Source organism: Corvus kubaryi, unplaced genomic scaffold (genome assembly GCF_017639235.1).
Source record: "Corvus kubaryi isolate FWS band 111438036 unplaced genomic scaffold, C.kubaryi_AGA036_p1.0 65009, whole genome shotgun sequence".
Taxonomy (NCBI): domain Eukaryota; kingdom Metazoa; phylum Chordata; class Aves; order Passeriformes; family Corvidae; genus Corvus; species Corvus kubaryi.
This window is the reverse complement of record NW_024581690.1, coordinates 1-6,527: the sequence shown is the minus strand read 5'-3', so window position 1 is coordinate 6,527 and position 6,527 is coordinate 1. Positions and strand designations below refer to the sequence as shown.

General features: G+C 48.9%; 1 long non-coding RNA gene across 1 annotated transcript; it reads right to left on the bottom strand.

The window, feature by feature from the left end:
* Window positions 1-306: 306 nt before the first annotated feature.
* On the bottom strand, window positions 307-6,427 carry LOC121672856. Its single transcript, XR_006019012.1, has 4 exons — window positions 6,053-6,427; window positions 5,533-5,625; window positions 1,254-1,403; window positions 307-445 (listed from the first exon to the last, which is right to left on the bottom strand). It is a non-coding gene; the product is annotated as an uncharacterized LOC121672856 (long non-coding RNA).
* Between the last annotated feature and the right edge of the window lie 100 nt (window positions 6,428-6,527).

Here is a 6,527-nt window from a genome sequence, read left to right as displayed (position 1 = left end):
TGAGCTGCCTGCAGCCTGTAGGGCCCTGAGATCTCACCTAGAGCATCTGATCACCCTTCTTCCCGGTCACCGCACCAGCCTCTGCTCATACATGACCCTTAGCCTGTTGATTATATACATATGTATATACGTATATACTTTTTTATATATTATATATATATATATACATACACATACATATACATACACACCTGGACGGGGATCAAAATAAACTTTTAGGGAACACCTAATAAAAAGTGAGCATTGTCTCTCCCTAGAGGAAAGAAAAGGTGAGCTGCAGAAAAAAAAAGTGTTGACTTAGTAAAATAAGTTCTGCACGGTGATATAAAGTATTTATTTTTGTTGTCGCATTTACACCCGCTCCTTTTGGCCGCTGCTCCGTTTCCCTGCAGATCTGGGGAGGTACATGACACTCAATTCTCCATTTTCCGGCTTCTTAACTTTCCTGAAAAGAAGAGTAAAGAAATTTACTTCTTGCTAAAGCGCAGCAAACAAACATTTTGTGTGTCCACAGATAGGTTGTATCATCTGCACGAACAAATTACGGTACGCGGCCATGCGTTTCTAGTAAAGTGTCCTCCTGTATTCTGTTTACATTATGCTGTTTCTGTTTGTAATTATTTTATTTTAATTTTATGTCACGTTTAACACAAGCCAGACCGGTTTTCCCTCCATGTTTTGTACACAATGCTCTCTTTCTCGATAAGATGTTCTGTCCTATCTTTTCGGTTTTTTCTTTTTTAAAATGTTTATAGTTCCCCACGAGCAATTCTCCAATATTTCACTCTTGCATTTTAAGGACTTGTCCCTGTCTTGCTTTATTTGTTTGTGTGAAATTTAGTTTGAAAGGAGATCAGAGAGAGCAGGAGGGGTTTGTAATAAGAGAATGACCAAGTGACCTAAAGGCTGATTATATGTCATTAACTGGAGACTTGGTGTATCCAAATTACCAAAAAGACCTCACTCAGCCAGATCAATTACACCGAGATACGCATATAGGAATTGCGGTACGGGCTGATGCTTGCAACAAGTGTGCAGCCGACATTTGTAGGACTCAGCTGCTGAATTTTCGGACAAGCCCGTGTGCTGCAGCCGATCCCGGGCAAGCGGGAGCGGGGTGCAGTGCAGCAGGTATACGGCGCGGGGAACACCAGCAGGACGACACCGACATTTTGGGGCGTGTAGTTAGGGCCAAATTGCAGCTAATTTTCACTGTTCCAGAGGGACTTCTCTCTTAAGCCAAGCGAGGTTACCTGTGATCTATGAAGGCTTCTTAAACCCCAGCCTCTTTAAATGGAGACTTTCCATGAAGAATGACAATAGAAGTGTTGATTTTTGTCAACCCGAACACAAAACGATGCCAGCCTAGCCTTCTTCTTCCTCCACCGTCTGAACTTCAGATGCTGGAGGACAAAATATTCGTTAATGGAGGCAATTACATTCGCGAGCTATTTCATCAGCATCGAGCTCAAGAGCAGCTTAAGATGCTCTTTCCCGGGAATACAAACAAATATTAAGTGGAAAAACAGTGTGTTTGTCTGCATGCGTGTGCGTGTTTATACATGTGCATGTACAGGAGATCTGTGTAACAATTCCAATAAATAGAGACACTGTAGAATTTTGTAAGGTCTTTACTACCATTCTTCTGACAAAGAAGGGGTCTTGGTTGGAATGCGCAATGTTTTGCTTTTCTTTCCCTGATTCCTGTCCAGAGTCTAAATGCAACTCTGGATCTTCAGTCACAAATATAAGCAATCCTTGAATAATTGCTTGCACATGCAGTGGTAAAACGCGTAGGGTCCTGCACTTACTGCCAATCATTGTGACTTACGAAACGGTCAGTGTCTTGAGTTTTTCTCATCCCCGATCTTTTCTCCTTCCTTTTTTTCTTTTTTTCTTTTTTTCTTTTCTTTTCGGTTTTTGGTTTTGTTTTTTTTGTTTTTGGGGTTTTTTTTCTGTATACACACGGCTGGGAGATTATCATGCCTGAAATATGTGGGCGTTCATTACCGATAATAGTAATGTAAACCAGGGTTCCTCCACCTCCAAGGGCAGCGATTAATTCGGGCCTGCTGGGCCCGATCCCGCCCTCTGCCCTGGGCATTGCAATTCAGGTTGTGTAAGCACAAGAGAGGGTGCAAGCCAGACCCATTAGGCAGAAGTCCTTTTCATTAACCCGCACTGACAGGTTGACCTCCAAATCATATTTCTCCGTGCGTCTTTTCAAAAATCCCTTTTCTTGCGTGTTTGTGTTCTTTCACGAATTCCTAAGCGACTGCCCGGATAGAGGACGCGTGGCACCCCTGGGACACGCGATGCTCTGGCATCCCCAAATCCATCCTAGAATGATACCCCTTTCTGATACGTTTGGTCCCGGGTCAATGACATCATGCACTCTATAAATTCAAACCCGTCTCGGCTTTTCAAGCCGTGCACCGGGTGGTTGAGTGATGTGGTGGGCAGCCGGGCGAAAGGAGAGGAAATCGGTACCCCGGCACTTAGGGAGCTGCGGGAAGGAGAGATGCCGAGGGGGCTGCCCGGCCAGGGCAGCGCCTCAAAAGCGAAGGACGGGGTGCCCTTGGGGTGCTTTCGTTTGTCTGATTGTTTCTTTGCTTTAATGAAAATTATGAAGGGAGATCCCGGAGCTGCTGCACGGAGCAGGGGTGGGTAGGTCTGGCGTCGGTACCAGGCACTTCAGTGGTGACTGCGGCTCCCGCCGCTGCCCTGTCCCCATAATCGTCCCACCGATTTCGGACCCTCCTCAAAAGGAAGGTGCGGTAAAGAAGCAAATGAGTGGGCTCGCAGCCTAGGCACCGGTGAGGCGCCTCTCTGCCCCTGGCCTGCTCCTCACAGGGCCTGGCCCGGTGTGGCTGCAGTGTTCCCAGTCAGCCAGCCCCGGAGTCCCCAGCAGATGTGGGTTTCCGACCACCCAGCGTCGGCATCTCTTCCCCGTTTCCATACGGTTTTCCCCGACTGATTCGGAGAAATCAGGTTAATTTGCAATTTAGCTTAATTCACACAAGCCCGGGGGGAGGAGGGGGGAGCACAGCTCTATTGTTCTGTTATCCCAACTCCCACCCTACTCTTGGCCGGGAGGAGAGAAGTGACCTGGCGATAAGCGGCCCGGCGGCGACTGAGCGCCGGGGCAGGGCAGCGGGTGGCCCCGGCGGCTCTGAGCGGGCGCCCGGCCCGCCACCCCCCGCCGCGGGCTCCTGCCCCCGCTCCCCGGGCGTCGCGGGGCACCCACCGGGGGACAAGGGCAGCCCCTTCCTCCCGCTCGGCCCCGCGGACGGCTGCGGGGCTGGACAGGCAGCAACCGCGGGGCAAAACCTACCCATACAGCCCCACATACCAACTCCAGAAAAAATAAAATAAATTTTAGACAGCGGGTAGAGAAAACCAGCCTCGGCAAAGTCTCCACCAAATTTTATTTATTACCGCAAGCTAGGAGAGTCCTGTTTGGCAGCAGAGTCCAGATAAATCGCCGCCTTACATGCAACTATTTTGGCAGGGAAATAAAGTGACATAAGACTAGGGTTTCTTTTTATTTCCTGGGGTTTTTTCTTGTTTGTTTGTTTTTTTTTTTCCAGCATATGATTTGTGCACAAAAAAAATCTAATCAAATCAATAAGTGTAAGATTGGCAAAATGCTGGTGCTTTTTAGTAGAATTTGATATCGTATTGGGAAAGGTACTTTGAGCTGCAGCGTTTTTCAACTCGTGGATCAAAAAGAAAAGGCTACAACCCATTATCGGAATCCTGAATATTTAACAGCTGAGGGAGGGCACGAGAGTTGCATTTGCTTTAAAACTCGCTTTATAATACTCATAAATATCTGCTGGGATAGGAGGAAAATATATATATATAAGATCCTTCTGGGTGCTTTATCTAGAGACCCTCTTTCTCCAAAGTTAATTAAGCAATCATGATGCTAGCTTTGGAGACTGGTGTTCTGATAGATATCTCCTGTATATTTTATTACTTTTTCTCTGTCTCGTGTTTTCCGTTTCCTTCATCATTGGAGATGTTATCGGAGTGGCCGTAATGTCTTGTCACAGAGACCGTCACAGCTGCAGTCTAACCTGCGGTGTATCGGAAAGCTCGTACACAAACAGGGAGAATGTAAAGAAACACACGCCCGTTTGCAAGCCAGTATAACTTTCCGGCCTTGACAATGTCCACTTCTTCTTCCCATCAAGAATATATCGCAGCAAAACAAAACTGGAGAACCGCTGCAGAAACTGGGTGGATTTCCAGGCTGCGCCCTGCAGACATCCCATCCCGAGCCGCAGGGACACTCTGCCTGGCCCCTCCAGGGCTCTGCCTGCACGGTCTGCCCACGGCCTTCCTTACATTTAAAAATCCACGCTGCAGACACATTATTTCCTTAGGATAACACAATATATAGGATTCTGCTTGTCCATATATAGATACAGATATTCATCAGTTGGTTACAAGCATGTGTGCGTACATGTGAGATATATGTGTATATACATCAATTCTACATCTGGACTAGTTTTTCGCTTTCGTACTCAGTTTACACCCAGACGCTCACGCATATGTGTATTTGCCTATAAAAACATACCCCTGCGTGTCTGCGCTCCGTGCACGTCTCCTCTCTAGGTCCGACTCTACGCTCCCCGTCCTGCCGAACCGCGGGGCCGGCATTTTGCTTCGCCTTTAGCAGCTCCCCGACGAGGCCAGCTCCCTGGTACCGCAGCAGGCTGCTCCTTGGCGGACGGCCTCATTCGCGGAGACCGTCCACTCCCTGCAGGGCACTCCCTCTCGAGAGCCCGCAGACCCACTGGCAAAGCCCCCGGGCCCCAACAAGCCGCCGTGCACTGTCGGCAGTCCTCTCCACGCCGGAACCGCCCGAGCTCAGCCTGCCTCCTCTCCCCGAACATTGAGTTGCTTTTCGCCCTCTTCCCACCACCCAGAGCTTCCCCCGAGGAACCCCCACAGCCTCTGCAGAGGGGCCGGAGAGCGCATTAAGCTGCTGCAGATATTGGACCAGAGTTCTTGCTGCCTTCTTTCGCCAACTCCTCCATCTCTATCTTTCTCTTTCTTTAATTTATGACCTCTCCGCTCCTGTTGACACAGTTTTCCACACTGCCTATATTGTAGAACGGCATTGTAATATACGCCGAATCAGCCTAGGCATCAGCCAGCACAAATAAGGGTGGCTATTTGGTATTTCGCAGCTATTTAGTAATGCTCGGCTCCATTTGAGGATGACAACAAATGCACCTCGCCTCCCAGCTATCCATGAGTTACAGCTTGAGATTCATTTTTCTTTTGTAATATCTTCAAGCTTACCAAAGCAAAGCACCTAAATAGCTACAGGAGATTTCGTCCTTGGCCTGGCCGTTAAGCGAACATTTAACTGCTCCCTTTCGATAACTAAACCTGCTTTCTGCAGATGCTGGTCTTTTTTATTGCAGAAGCAGGAATGCTGAGAAATATTTATATATTTGTTAGTAGAAGCTAGAAAATTAGCTCGGAACATGCTGTAAAAAATATTCGGTTACTTACCGATAGTACCAGTTAGAGAAGCATAAAACCGATTTGAGGCACATAAGTCACTCGGGTGAAGGCTGGTGGAGGTGCATAGGCGTAGGCAGCAAGCTGGAAAAGAATCAGTTAGAGTCGAACTTACTGTTAATGTCTCAAAACTATTCTTTCTGGAAGAAAATACCATCCCCCTCCAAGTCCCGAGCGCTCCGCTCCCTCGGTCAGTCAGCAGGCGCGCAGTCGGAGCCAGCCCATGCGAACCCGGGTCGCAAGTCTGGTGACAGGCAAGGCAGCGCAGCTTCGCCTCCCTCCTCACGGAAACTAGTGATCTGGTGGTGTGTATTAACCAGCAATACAAATATAAGCCGGAGCGCTGCTGGGGCAGGCCTGTTGCAATCGGGCATCGATGAAGTGCCCTCCGAAGCCGGTTTTATTTGTTCCTCTACCGGACCGGCACAAAACACTTTGCCAAAGCAACCTCCGAGCCTATCAAGCTCTCACACAGACTTTTGCCAAGAAACTTCTTGGATCCATACTGTACCTGGTTTGAGATTATCCGATATTTAAGTTTTAATGAGTTTGTAGGGGGGGTTTTGTTGTTTGGGTTTTTTTCAAATTTTTTAATGCAGATTTTACTATAAAGCATCTGCTAAACACTTGCATTAACCTCTGCCTCCATGATAATTTTTCCCCCCTTGTTTTAATTACATTAGGGATGCGGAGGGGCAGCCAATCCTAAAAGAGGAGCTCGGCAATTAGCAGAGCGAACATCAAAAAGTTTTATTGCGGAGGGCGGCGGGCTCCGCCTCCGCCCCGGCCATTGGCGGCCGCCGCTTCTGACGACATATATTAACCCGAGCGGCCCTAAACATGTAGCTGTACATGGAGATCGGGCCGGGGAGCCCTGCCAGTGCCCCGCGCCGCGCCGAGCCCCGCCGTCGCCCGCCGCCGCCGCGCCCGGCCGAGCGGCGCGGATGCCGCAGAGGAGCGCCGGGGCGCTGAGCTGCGCGGCGCGG